This window comes from Lampetra fluviatilis, chromosome 55 (assembly GCF_964198595.1).
Source record: "Lampetra fluviatilis chromosome 55, kcLamFluv1.1, whole genome shotgun sequence".
Taxonomy (NCBI): domain Eukaryota; kingdom Metazoa; phylum Chordata; class Hyperoartia; order Petromyzontiformes; family Petromyzontidae; genus Lampetra; species Lampetra fluviatilis.
Window position 1 is genome coordinate 5,123,683 of NC_136329.1, and position 14,879 is coordinate 5,138,561.

A 14,879-nucleotide genomic window follows, 5' to 3' on the forward strand; every position below is an offset into this window, starting at 1 on the left:
GGACGCGGCAGGCGTTGCATCGATATTTGTAAACCGAAACGGCAACCGAATAAAACCGTTAACCCGATGATGTCGCAACCATCAACCGAGGGGACTTGCACTGATCGGCAAACACGACGGACACGGATTGGCGGCAAAGCCCGTGGTTATAACCTATCGCCTTGCGTTAGAACTGGTACATTGAAAGCCTTGCGTTAGAACCTTGGCGTCTGGAGAACCTGGTGTTAGAACCTTCCTTGCGTTAGAATGTCGAGCTCGACGACCGTGTTGTAACCTTGACACCGGATCCCTGCGTGTCTCGGTGTTCGGTGCTGGACGCTGGAGTTTAATGGTCCGTGTAACTGCGTGTGTGTGTACAAGTGTATATGCGGATGTGTGTATGTGCGCCTAGTGTTGCGGTTAGCTCCACGCTGCGCGGAGACTCGAGTTCGATTCCCGCTCACGGCCAACGAGTGATAGGGATTATCTCAACCGGTCCTGGGCCTCTCCTAGGTCGACTCAGCCTCAATTGACTACCTGGTGCGGTGCGTAGTAAACATCGCCACTGGGGAGACAAAGGCGGCCGGGCTTGGTGGTGGTGCTGGCCACCCACCCCCTCGTGCGCCATTCCGACCTTCATAGGCGCTGCTACTTGCTACTAGCAGCACTTGCCCCAACAGTCTGTTCAGGCTATAACGGGCGATTCTTTGTCTCTACAAACACGGGCGGTCCCGAGTTCTCTTCCTGCTTGCGACCGATCACAGTGACGCGGGACCCACTTGTCCCAACTGTCTGCAGAGGCTATTATGGTGGAGCAGACCTTTCTTCGCCGCGCGGATAACGGCGACCGGGGGAGTCAACACGACGGCCGTTTAACGCGCCTTGCCGACGAGATCGCCAGCGAGGTGGCGTCGTGCGGTTCGTTTGCGGGGCGAGCGCTCGCCTAGACCATCCCAGAGCCTGATCGGTGGCGGACGAGTTTTTCTACCAGCTCCGTGGAGCATGCCCACCCCGCCGCTCTTCGGAAGGCAGACGATCGGTTCCCGGAAGCGGCTTCGTTCGAATCGGAATCCAAGACGTGTTTCTCTCTCCCATCAGCTCGTAGCGAGAAAGCGCTCTTTTTCTTGGACTTTGATCGATGACGCGACCAATATTCTTCTTACCGTTCTTCGGGTTTTTTCGGTAAAAGTCACGTAGGTCAAAAATTTTAATTAATAAAAGTAAAATAAAAAAACAGTATATATATACAAGGACTGTTTTCTTGGAAGTTCTCTTTACTTGATGCAGCAATCGTGCTGTGACGGTTCCACCTGAAGACGGAGGCTTGTGTTGCCTCCGAAACGTCGTGATTTTTATTTTACTTTACTTTTATTAATTTTATTTTTTACCCACGTGACTTCACCGGAAAAAACACAACAATATGAATCCTTGCAGTCACGAAAGCTTCAAATCTAGAATTCGTCTTACTCTTCTTCTCCTCCCACATCCATCCGTGCGGCGTTTGAAGCAAACGTTTTCAAGTAAAGAGGCTACAATTGCATGCCAAACGTTGCAAGCAATTTCCCACGGCAACGGAGATGTTGACTACCTCGCCTGGTACACTGGAGGTCGTGGGTTCGATCTCGACCCTGACGCTACAGTGGCGAGGAGATGTTGACTACCTCGCCTGGTACACTGGAGGTCGTGGGTTCGATCCTGTCCCTGACACCAAGGTGGCTAGGAGATGTTAACTCCCTCGCCTGGTGTACAGGAGGTCGTGGGTTCGATCCTGACCCTGACGCCTGCTGCTGCTGTATATTTAGGAGTCAGTCTGTCTCTCTCTCTCTCCGTGGAGATGTTAACTACCTCGCCTGGTGTACAGGAGGTCGTGGGTTTGATTCCAACCCTGACGCCTGCTGCTGTATATTTGGAGTTTGCGTGTTTCTCTCTCTCATCATCACGGTGGCTAGGAGATGTTAACTCCCTCGCCTGGTACGCAGGAGGTCGTGGGTTCGATCACAACCCTGACGATGCCTGCTGCTGCTGTATATTTGCAGTTTGCGTGTCTCTCTCTATCTCCCTGTAGAGATGTTGACTACCTCGCCTGGTGCGCAGGAGGTCGTGGGTTCGATCCTGACCCTGACGATGCCTGCTGCTGTATATCTGCAGTTTGCGTGTCTCTCTCTCTGGTCGCGTGGATCTTGTTTTCCTGCTTTCCCCTTCACATTTAGAATCGACTTCACGTTTCTTGGCCTGCTGCGATGTAATTTCCACGTCACGATGACGATGAGAGCCTCTTCGTTGAGTTGCCCATCATTTGTGATGGGCAGGTTCGATTGACATACGAAGGGCACTTGGCATGCCACGTATTGGTAAATGCCGTTGGGTGAGTGTGTGGGTGAGTGTGTGGGCGAGTGTGTGGGCGAGTGTGTGGGCGAGTGTGTGGGTGAGTGTGTGGGTGAGTGTGCGAGCGAGTGTGTGGGTGAGTGTGCGGGTCAGTGTGTGGGCGAGTGTGTGGGTGAGTGTGTGGGTGAGTGTGTGGGTGAGTGTGCGAGCGAGTGTGTGAGCGAGTGCGTGGGTGAGTGTGTGGGTGAGTGCGTGGGTGAGTGTGTGGGTGAGTGCGCGGGTGAGCGTGTGGGTGAGTGTGCGGGCGAGTGTGTGGGTGAGTGTGTGGGTGAGTGTGCGTGTCAGTGTGTGGGTGAGTGTGTGGGTGAGTGTGGGTGAGTGCGTGAGCGAGTGTGTGGGTGAGTGTGCGTGTCAGTGTGTGGGTGAGTGTGTGGGTGAGTGTGTGGGTGAGTGCGCGGGCGGGCGAGTGAGTGGGTGAGTGCGTGGGTGAGTGTGCGGGTGAGTAGCAGTTAGTTCCCAGGTGGTGAGCGAGGCAGGTGAGCACAGACTCACAGAAAGGGGAAGTTAGTCGGGCTGTTTATAGAGAAGCAGTTCGTTTATTAATGGAGCCCATTAGTACTGACGAGGCAACAGGGAGGGAGGGGGGGGGGAGAGGGGGGGTGGGACAACAGGCGGATGTCGCGACTACAGCCGTCTACAGTCGGAGGCCGCTCACAATCAAGAGAGACACGCGGAGGAAATCGCCCGAACGAAAGTCGAACACCGCCGAAACGCCGCGTGGGGTACACTCGCAAAACACCCCGACACCACACAAGACACACCAGAGGTCGCAAACGGGTTTTGATTCCTTACCCGTACCCGTACCCGGCCGCACCAGGGACGCAAACGGGTACCCGTACCCTACCCGTACCTGGCCGTACCCTACCCGTACCCTACCCTCACCCGGCCGGGTACGGGTAGGGTACGGGTATCGGGTATCCGATTGCGACCTCTGGGATGAAGCCACGTTGCAGGCGCGGGTGGGTTGATTCTAGGAACTTGAATTGTGAGAAGAGACAAGACGTTGGGAAATGAGTGACACACGGCGACTCACCAGTGACTCACGGCCTACCCGTACCCGTACCCGGCCGCACCAGGGTCGCAAACGGGTACCCATACCCGGCTGGGTACGGGTAGCCGGGTATCGGGTAGGGTACGGGTATCGGGTACCCGGTTGCGACCTCTTGTCGCACACACAACGACACGCAATGCTCTCACGCACAACACCCGACACACACACACAACGTACTGCTCCCCAACACACTACAATCACACAGCAGAACACCCTAGCAAGGCACGTTACACACACACAACACCCTCACGTCACCTGCTTACACACACACACACACAGCACCGTAAGACACACGAAGACAACAACCTTATGGCACATGCTTACTCACTCGTACACACACTACACACACTACACACCAACACAACACCCTTAAGGCACATGCTTAGACACGCACAACAACGTAGCACACTACACACACTACACCCTCATGTCACACGCTTACACAATACACACCAGCACAACATCCATCCCATTCTCACGACACACACACACACACACACCCTGCCTGCAACTACACCCAATTCGCTCTGCACACCACCACACCACAGACACACCACACACACACCACACACACACCACACACACACCACACACACACCACACACACACCACACACACAACACACACCACACACACACCACACACACCACACACACACCACACACCACACACACCACACACACCACACACGCGCGCCCGCAACAAACAGTTTGGCAAGAGAGAGAGCTAGAGATTCATATTTTTTGACACGGTAGGTGGCAACACACCGTTAATACTGCAACAGGGTTCACTGCTTTCGCTAGGCAACAATCAACACTCGACCGGGGCAACACTAACACTGCAAAGTACACATGCACACACACACACACAGACACACACACAGACACACAAAGACAAAGATCCCCCGTGTAGCCTTAACAGGCTGTAGGGGAAAATGCTGTTAGCGAGCACCTATGAAGGCCGGCACGGCACACGAGGGGGTGGGTGGCCAGCACCACGCCCGGCCGCCTTTGTCTCCCCAGTGGCGATGTTTACTACACACCGCACCAGGTACTCAATTGAGGCTGAGTCGACCTAGGGGAGGCCCAGGAACCGGTTCAGATAATCGTCACTGGTGGTGTTGGCCGTGAGCGGGAATCGAACTCGGGTCGCCGGGTTCATAGCGCAGCGCTAACCACTACACCCACCACTCCCCACTACACACACGCACACACACACACACGCACACACACGCACACACACACACACACGCACACACGCACACACACGTACACACACACGCACACACACACACACGCACGCACACACGCACACACACACACACGCACGCACGCACACACACGCACACACACGCACACATACACACACACGCACACACACACACGCACACACACGCACACATGCACACACACACACGCGTCGTTGGCACCGTTAATACTGCTGTGTCGCGGGGAGGATGGGATGGGGAGAATTCTCATCGAAGGCAGAAACGATCGGACCGGTCACTCGGCATCTGCACACAAAGTTCACTCTGCCTGCTTACAGACAAGACACCCTCCTAACACAACACAAAGAACAAGACCCCCACACCACCACCACCACCCCTGTAACAGACTGCTTTGCTTTGGGACAATTGGCTCTTAGCGAGTAGCACCCATTAAGGCCGTCACTGTGACAGCAAGGGGTGTGTGGGTGGTGTGGGTGTTTGTGGTCGTGGTGGTGGTGTGGGTGGTGGTGGTGTGGGTGGTGTGGGTGGTGTGGGTGGTGTGTGTGGTGTGGGTGGTGGTGGTGTGGGTGGTGGGTGGTGTGTGGGTGGTGTGTGGGTGGTGGGGTGGGTGGGTGGTGTGGTGGTGGTGGGGTGTGTGGTGTGGGTGGTGTGGTGTGGGTGGTGTGGTGTGGGTGGTGTGTGGTGTGGGTGGTGTGGGTGGTGTGAGTGGCGTGGGTGGCGTGGGTGGTGTGGGGTGGTGTGGGTGGTGTGGGTGGGGTGGGTGGTGTGTGGTGTGTGTGGTGTGTGTGGTGTATGTGGTGTGGGTGGTGTGTGGTGTGTGTGGTGTGTGTGGTGTGTGTGGTGTGGGTGGTGTGGGTGGGGTGGGTGGTGTGGGTGGTGTGGGTGGTGGTGGTCGTGTGGGTGGTGTGGATGGTGGTGGTGTGAGTGGTGTGGGTGATGGGGTAGTGTGGGTGGTGTGGGTGGTGGTGTGTGTGTGGGGTGGTGTGGGTGGTGGTGGTGGTGTGTGTGGTGTGGGTGGTGTGGGTGGTGTGGGTGGTGGTGTGTGTGTGGGGTGGTGTGGGTGGTGGTGGTGGTGGTGTGTGTGGTGTGGGTGGTGGTGGTGTGGGTGGTGTGTGTGTGGTGTGGGTGGTGTGGGTGGTGGTGGTGTGGGTGGTGTGTGTGTGGTGTGTGTGGTGTGTGTGGTGTGGGTGGTGTGTGGTGTGGGTGGTGTGTGTGGTGTGGGTGGTGTGGGTGGGGTGGGTGGTGTGGGTGGTGTGGGTGGTGGTGGTGTGTGTGGTGTGGGTGGTGGTGTGGGTGGTGTGGGTGGTGTGGGTGGTGGTGGTGGTGTGTGTGGTGTGGGTGGTGGTGTGGGTGGTGTGTGTGGTGTGGGTGGTGGTGTGTGTGTGGGGTGGTGTGGGTGGTGGTGGTGGTGTGTGTGGTGTGGGTGGTGGTGGTGTGGGTGGTGTGGGTGGGTGGTGAGTGGTGTGTGTGATGTGGGTGTGACTAGCACCACCACGCCCGACCGCCTTTGTCTCCCCAGTAGCGATGTTTACACACCGCACCAGCTACTCATTTCAGGCTGAGTCGACCTAGGGGAGGCCCAGGACCGGCTCAAACACTGGAGCCAGGCGAGAACACCAATCAACACCCACACACATTCAACAACAACCCACAACAACAACAACAACCCACACAACAACAACAACAACAACCCACCACATCACGTGGTCACGGACTGTCCCCCCACTCGGCGCTCACATTGTCAGTAACAGACATTTTGTTTCACGTGAAGAGGTCAAGAGGTCACGGCTCCTCCTAACTCGCAGTGGAGAGAGTGGGGAGTGGAGGGGGGGAGAGACACGGGGAGAGAGAGACACGGGGGGAGAGACACGGGGAGAGAGACACGGGGAGAGAGAGAGACACGGGGAGAGACACGGAGAGAGAGACACGGGGGGAGAGAGACACGGGGAGAGAGAGAGAGACACGGGGAGAGAGACACGGGGAGAGAGAGACACGGGGAGACACGGGGGAGAGAGAGACACGGGGAGAGAGAGACGGGGAGACACGGGGGGAGAGAGAGACACGGGGAGAGACACGGGGGGAGAGAGAGACACGGAGAGAGACACGGGGAGACACGGGGAGAGAGAGAGACACGGGGAGAGACACGGGGAGAGAGAGAGACACGGGGAGACACGGGGGGAGAGAGACACGGGGAGAGAGAGACACGGGGAGAGACACGGGGAGAGAGAGACACGGGGAGAGACAGACTCACAGTCTCCCCCCCCCCACTCTTCGCACTTTCTCTCTCCACATTCCGATTATCAACCACCACAACAACCACCACCACTTTGGCGGCCATGATGGTCCCAGTCCCCCCCCCCCCTCTACACTGTACATGGCACTGTACACCGGCACTGTACATCGCGTACAGTGTGACCGGCTTTTTTTTTTTTGAAAAATGGCTTCAATTCCGACGACGCAAATCAAAATCAAAACAACAAAAACAACAACACGAGGGTGGGCGGGAGAGGGTGGGGAGAAGGTGTTTAGGGGTGGGGGGGAGATGTGGGATGGGTCACTGCTGAAATAGCGAGAGCTGTAATACGATAAAAGCTGGACACTTTAAATCATATCTGTCAATCCGTACGGATTAACCCCGCATTCTTGAGGCAGGGAAATCGAATTAGCGCTGTCCATTCGTTTGCGTTTTGTCCCTTGGGATGGGACTTTGCACGGATGAACGTTGAGATGTATAAAGGAGAGCGGGGTGGAGCAATACGATCAGAATTCATCTTAATTGGTTCTTTTGGTGAAGTCACGTAGAAGGAAAATAATAAAATAATAAAAATAAAACAGTGACCTCTGCCTTCTCGACAGACCTGGTCTCCCTCCACCTGAAGACGGCTGCTTGCGTTGTGGCCGAAACGTCGTGAGAATTGTATTTTATCATGTTTTATTTTTATTATTTTATTATTTCCCTTCTACGTGACGACTTTACCGAAAGAACCGACAAGATGAATCCCTGCTGCAGTCACGAAAGAAGCTTCACGTCGAAATTTAAGGTCTGAATTGGTCTGTAATAGGGTAGGCGCACTGATTAAGAAGGGGTTGACAGGGACGTGAAATAAACAGGTCCCTGCGTGGTGGGCTGGTAGGAACGAACAAGTACGATACGAAGGGAGAGTTTGAGGCCTACTTCTAGGCTTTAGGCCTAGCTGTAGGCTTTAGGCCGCTGTGAGTTAATTTTGTAATTTAAATGTTTTAATTATTAATGTAAAAGCTTTAAATGTAAATGTTTCTTTTTAAAAACATCAGGGAATGTAACATTGTTAAACATTAACTCCCTCTCACACACGCGGGGGTACGATACGAAGGGAGAGTTTGAGGCCTAGTTCTAGGCTTTAGGCCTAGCTGTAGGCTTTAGGCCGCTGTGAGTTAATTTTGTAATTTAAATGTTTTAATTAAAAACTATATCAGGGAATTACAAGGGAATGTTGCACTTGTTTAGCCAGGAAAGCCTCACTGAGTCTAAAGGTTTTTGTAGGGTCCTGCCAAATGTTCGCAGTAGGGGGCAATGTTGCTACACCGAATCGGACGATACGAAGGGAGACTTTGAGGCCTACTTCTAGGCTTTAGGCCTAGCTGTAGGCTTTAGGCCGCTGTGAGTTAATGTTTAATTTAAATGTTTTAATTAACAGCTATCTGAGGGAATGATAAGGGAATGTTGCACTTGTTTAGCCAGGAAAGCCTCACTGAGTCTAAAGGTTTTTGTAGGGTCCTGCCAAGTGTTCGCAGTAGGGGGCAATGTTGCTCCACCTAATCGGACATCGGACGGACGATATAATCTATTGTAGGCTGGTTCACTTCGTTCCTACCAGTAAAACGGACACTTGAAACTGGGCACGTCTTTGCCGCATGCAGAAGAAAACAGGTATTTCTCGAAGTTTAAGTCCCCGGTTTATCCGGTGTCCGTCTATCGATGACCGTGTCCAAACTGGCGATTCCAAACACCTAAAGCACGTCCACCCCCCCCCCCCCCCCAATGCTGCTACATATGGCCAAAGACACCTCATTTGCCAGTAAAAATATGATAATTGTTTTTTTACCCTTCTATCTGGCAACAAAACTGACACCTTTTTACAAGGAGTCATGTTTGCATAGACCACAATAGCTGCAGTCATAATGCAAACAAAAGAACATAACTCAGATACTGTATGCACTGTCCTTGAAGTTGATTGGTCCACATCCGAGACAGCTTTCCTTAGAGCCTAGTCTCACATGGGTTGGACCAGATGACGCCAAAACCAACCCATGTGAGACTAGGCTCTAAGGAAAGCTGTCTCGGGTGTGGACCAATCAACTTCAAGGACAGTGCACACATTATCAGAGTTGTGTTTTTGTTTGCATTATGACTGCAGGTATTGTGGTCTATGCAAACATGACTCCTTGTAAAAAAGGTGCCAGTTTTGTTGCCAGATAGAAGGGTAAAAAAACAATTATCACAACACCCGCATTGCGACGTCATCAAATGCAAGATAACTCAAAAACCTGATGCGATAGACAAAAACTGATGCCACATTTGGAATCGGCACCCCCAAAATGACCTTCAACCCGTTGGAATTTCCTCATGCCAAAAAAAAGTGTGTTGACCAGTGTAATCAAATCATTTCCAATTTTTAGAATTCCGCGGGCAAATCAACGAGCTGAATCAATGAGATGCAATCAACGCAAATGATCCATTCCTGGATCTGGCTGGCTACGTCACGTGCAAGCGGCATGCCCCCCCCCCGCTCCTCCCATTTCCCTCTCTTTGATTGGCTAAGAGCCGCTTCTATACCGGTCCACTTTTATCGTATTACCGCGTCACCTACAACACGCAAGCCACATCCGGGCAGTCGATGGACCGTCCACTCGATCCAGAGCCGTCACTGTGAGCCCAATGTCACTCCCATTGCTTGTGTTGTTTGTTTTTTTTTTAAATCCTTTATATTAAGTTCACTCGCTTGCTTGCTTGCTTAGGACCGTGCAAATCTTTCGGTCGTTTTTTTAACCCACTTGCCGTGATCCAATCGAGCTGACGTTTTGCACACAGACTCGTTGTGCGTGACAATGAATGTTCGTGAAAAATTTTTTTTCCTAAATGTTACACTTTTTAGGACAAAAATATTATATTTAATTACCAATTGCTTAATGGTGCAATGCAATCATCTGACCCATAGGTGGCAGCCATCTCAAGCCAGAGGACGAGAGGACTCTAGCCGCCACGCATGTAAAGGATTTAGAGTGAAAAACTTTGTTTTTACGGGTTATTTAAATGTCTGCTGCGTTTGTAGCGTCTGCCTCTCGTCACTGCCTAGACTCCGATAATCCGTGGATACAACTTCTTGGTTCTTTCGGTAAAGTCACGTAGAATGGGAATAATAAAATAATAAAAAGAAAACATAATAAAACAATTAAAAATAATACTATTATTTTATTATTTTATATTAATGTTTTAATTTTATTATTTTATTATTTCCATTCTACGTGACTTTACCGAAAGAACCAAAAAGATGAATCCCTGCAGTCACGAAAGCTTCAAATCGAGTGATGAGTCTATGGGTCTCTGTGTGGTGAGTCTGTGGGTCTCTGTGTGGTGAGTCTGTGGGTCTCTGTGTGATGAGTCTGTGGGTCTCTGTGTGGCGAGTCTGTGGGTCTCTGTGTGATGAGTCTATGGGTCTCTGTGTGGTGAGTCTGTGGGTCTCTGTGTGGTGAGTCTGTGGGTCTCTGTGTGGTGAGTCTGTGGGTCTCTGTGTGGTGAGTCTGTGGGTCTCTGTGTGGCGAGTCTGTGGGTCTCTGTGTGATGAGTCTATGGGTCTCTGTGTGGTGAGTCTGTGGGTCTCTGTGTGGTGAGTCTGTGGGTCTCTGTGTGGTGAGTCTGTGGGTCTCTGTGTGATGAGTCTGTGGGTCTCTGTGTGGTGAGTCTGTGGGTCTCTGTGTGGTGAGTCTGTGGGTCTCTGTGTGGTGAGTCTGTGGGTCTCTGAGTGATGAGTCTGTGGGTCTTTGTGTGGTGAGTCTGTGTGGTGAGTCTGTGGGTCTCTGTGTGGTGAGTCTGTGGGTCTCTGTGTGGTGAGTCTGTGGGTCTCTGTGTGGTGAGTCTGTGGGTCTCTGTGTGGTGAGTCTGTGGGTCTGTGTGGTGAGTCTGTGGGTCTCTGTGTGATGCGTCTATGGGTCTTTGTGTGGTGAGTCTGTGTGGTGAGTCTATGGGTCTCTGTGTGGCGAGTCTATGGGTCTCTGTGTGGCGAGTCTATGGGTCGTCATACTTCACCAACATTCTTGGTGCGAGATGATGGCTCATGGCCGTGACAACAACAACAACAACAAACGCACCGCAAGTCCCCCTCTCCCAATCAGCCCTCTCGCCACTCGGGGCGGCGTATAAACTGTGTAACAAGAGGTAATACTATCGTATAAGGCACTACCGTAACTACCACTATCATCTTTCCTATGTTTCTTATCCTTAACATCATCAACATCATCAACAACAACATCAACAACAACAACATCATCATCGCCTAAGAACTTCTTCATTGTATAAAATGACAGCCATATCTCTGGCTCCAGGCACTGATGGTGGAAGACACGGGGGGGGTGGGGGGGGAGATAGACACGGGGAGACACGGGGAGACACGGGGAGACACGGGGAGACACGGGGAGACACGGGGAGACACGGGGAGATACACGGAGACACATGGGGAGACATGGGGAAATTCACGGAGAGACACGGAGGGACACGGGGAGACACGGGGAGACACGGAGAGACACGGGGAGACACGGGGAGAGACACGGGGAGAGACACGGGGAGACACGGGGAGACACGGACAAGGGGAGGGAGCCAAGGGGACACGTGGAAGACATCGGGGGGGGGGGGGGGGGGGAGGAGGTAAGAGACACTGTCTAGCACACCCCATGTCCACAATGGCCGTGTCTGGATTCTAAGGCACCGTGTGTTATGTTTATAATACTGACAAGGCACTAAAACAACTACAACATCCACGACGACCACCACGACACCACCGCCCTGGGCATCTGAATCACCGCTAGCTCACACTGCACTGACCTCAAGAGCTAGATGTGCGCCCCAGGGCATTGTGGGTAGCGTCGTTTCTGTCCGCGCGCGTTTTTTTGCTTGTTTCTTTTTTTGATCAAAAATCCGTCGGGAGATTTCCTCCGTCGAATTCGTTTTTGTCGATTTAAAACAAAAGTGGAGAAATTCGTTTAAAAAAAAAAATGTTGCGTTGAGAGATCGGCACGAACCGACGTACGCTCAGGGTGTGTGGGTGGGGGGGGTGTCACAGTTAAACACGCGCTCACCCCCGCACGGCCGCACGACCGTCGGACACACACGCCGTCAAAACCATCGGAAACGGGAGGTCACGGTACAAAATAAAAACACACTCTCTCTCGCACGCCCGACGACACAGTCACACGACCGCCATACACTCGCCGCGGTTAAAACTCACCGACTCGCTGACTCGCCACCGCTTGGACACTCGCACACAACCTGCCCAGGTGACGCGTCGGCTACCTGCGACTGGGGTGGTACGGGTGGCTACGCGCGCCGCGCCAAACATGTTCAACGCGCGTCGATCCTCTTCCGCGCCGCGCGCATTCGACGTGCGCTCACGTTGAAGTTCTTTCGCGGCGGACGTAGCAAACCGCGCGAACAGTCAAGAGCACGCACTGACAAACACGCCCCCACACACTCGCTCGCTCACCAAAACACTCGCCGATAAACACACACGCGCACACGCACGCTCGCTCACCAAAACACTCGCCGATAAACACACACGCGCACACACTCGCTAGCTCACCAAAACACTCGCCGATAAACACACACGCGCACACGCACGCTCGCTCACCAAAACACTCGCCGATAAACACACACGCACACACACTCGCTCGCTCACCAAAACACTCGCCGATAAACACACACGCGCACACACTCGCTCGCTCGCCAAAACACTCGCCGATAAACACACACGCACACACACGCTCGCTCGCTCACTCACCAAAACACTCGCCGATAAACACACACGCACACACGCACGCTCGCTCACCAAAACACTCGCCGATAAACACACACGCGCACACGCTCGCTCGCTCACCAAAACACTCGCCGATAAACACACACGCGCACACACTCGCTCGCTCACCAAAACACTCGCCGATAAACACACACGCGCACACACACGCTCACCAAAACACTCGCCGATAAACACACACGCGCACACACTCGCTCGCTCACCAAAACACTCGCCGATAAACACACACGCACACACACTCGCTTAACTCACCCACTACCAAAACTCAACCCGCTCACACACACCACACATGCAACACTCACCGCATTGCAGGGGGCGAGTGAGTGGGTGAGCGGTGAGCGGGTGAGTGGTGAGCGTGGTGAGTGAGCGTGGCGAGTGAGTGAGTCAGTGAGCGGGTGAGTGGTGAGCGTGCGAGTGAGTGAGTGAGCGGTGAGCGTGTGAGTGGTGAGCGTGGCGAGTGAGCGTGGTGAGTGAGTGAGTGAGTCAGTGAGCGGGTGAGTGGTGAGCGTGCGAGTGAGTGAGTGAGTGAGTGAGTTGTGAGCGAGCGGGAGATTGTGTGAGCGAGTGGGAGAGCGAGTGGTGTGTTTGTCAGCGTGCGTGCAAGTGTGCGAGTGAGCGAGTGAGTGGTGAGCGTGTGAGTGGTGAGCGTGGTGAGCGTGGTGAGTGAGTGAGTGAGTGAATGAGTGAGTGAGTGGTGAGCGTGCGAGTGAGTGAGTGGGAGAGCGAGTGGTGTGTTTGTCAGCGTGCGTGCAAGTGTGCGAGTGACTGTGTCAGTGAGTTTGTCGGTGTGTGAATGCGTCGGTGTGCGAGTGTGAGTCGGTAATTGCGTGTCAGTGAGTGAGTGAATGGGCGAGTGAGTGTGGAAGTCAGTGAGTGTACGAGTGATCGTGTGTGTCAGTAAGAGTGTGATTGTGTGTGTGTGTGAGTGTGTGCTTGTATCAGCGCTGGTGAGTGTGCGAGTCAGTGAGCGTGAGTGACCTGAGTGACAGGGTGAGTGTGTGAGTCAGTAAGTCAGTGAGTGGGCGATCGTATGAGTGAGACATCGTGTGAGTGAGTGAGCGAGTGATCGAGTGAGTGAGTGAGCGGGTGAGCGAGTGAGTGAGTGAGTGGTGAGCGAGTGAGTGAGCGAAGTGAGCGAGTGAGTGAGCGAGTGAGTGAGTGAGTGATGAGCTTGTAGGTGAGCGTGTGAGTGAATGAGCGTGTGAGTGAGTGAGTGAGCGAGCGAGTGAGTGAGCGAGCGAAGTGAGCGAGCGAGCGAGTGATCATGCGAGCGAGTGAATGAGTGTGTGAGTGAGTGAGCGAGCGAGCGAGTGATCGTGCGAGCGAGTGAGTGAGTGAGTGAGCGTGCGAGTGAGTGAATGAGTGTATGAGTGAGCGAGCGAGCGAGTGATCGTGCGAGCGAGTGAGTGAGTGAGTGAGCGTGCGAGCGAGTGAATGAGTGTGTGAGTGAGTGAGCGAGCGAGTGATCGTGCGAGCGAGTGAATGAGTGAGTGAGCGAGTGAGTGAGTGATCGTGCGAGCGAGTGAGTGAGTGATCGTGCGAGCGAGTGAGTGAGCGAGTGAGTGAGTGAGTGATCGTGCGAGCGAGCGAGTGAGTGAGTGATCGTGCGAGCGAGCGAGCGAGTGAGCGAGCGTGTGATCGTGCGAGCGAGCGAATGAGTGAGTGAGCGAGCGAGTGAGTGATCGTGCGAGCGAGCGAAGTGAGCGAGTGAGTGATCGTGCGAGCGAGCGAGTGAGCGAGCGTCTGATCGTGCGAGCGAGTGAGTGAGTGTGTGAGTGAGTGAGCGAGCGAGTGAGTGATCGTGCGAGCGAGCGAGTGAGCGAGCGTCTGATCGTGCGAGCGAGTGAGTGAGTGTGTGAGTGTGTGAGCGAGTGAGTGAGTGATCGTGCGAGCGAGCGAGTGAGCGAGCGTCTGATCGTGCGAGCGAGTGAGTGAGTGTGTGAGTGAGTGAGCGAGTGAGTGATCGTGTGAGCGAGCGAGTGAGCGAGCGTCTGATCGTGCGAGCGAGCGAGTGAGCGAGTGAGTGATCGTGCGAGAGAGTGAGCGAGCGTGTGAGCGAGCGAGTGAGCGAGTGAGCGAGTGAGCGAGTGAGTAGCGTCAAGCACCGTGCCGCGTTGCGTCCACTCGCGCCGCTCACCACGGCAAGTTGCAGGCTTAGAGGTTGAACACCAGT

At 53.8% G+C, this 14,879-nt stretch overlaps 2 protein-coding genes across 2 annotated transcripts in view; both read right to left on the minus strand.

The window, feature by feature from the left end:
• The window catches only part of LOC144949946 (translocation protein SEC63 homolog), a 220,308-nt gene that overhangs the window by 144,430 nt on the left and 60,999 nt on the right, over nt 1-14,879 (minus strand). The window lies entirely within an intron of this gene.
• The window catches only part of LOC144949796 (KH domain-containing RNA-binding protein qki.L-like), a 23,883-nt gene continuing 23,327 nt past the window's right edge, over nt 14,324-14,879 (minus strand). The window contains exon 4 of the mRNA XM_078879741.1: nt 14,324-14,879. This exon is cut by the window's right edge and continues 248 nt beyond it. The gene's annotated coding sequence lies outside the window, so the exon portion shown is untranslated.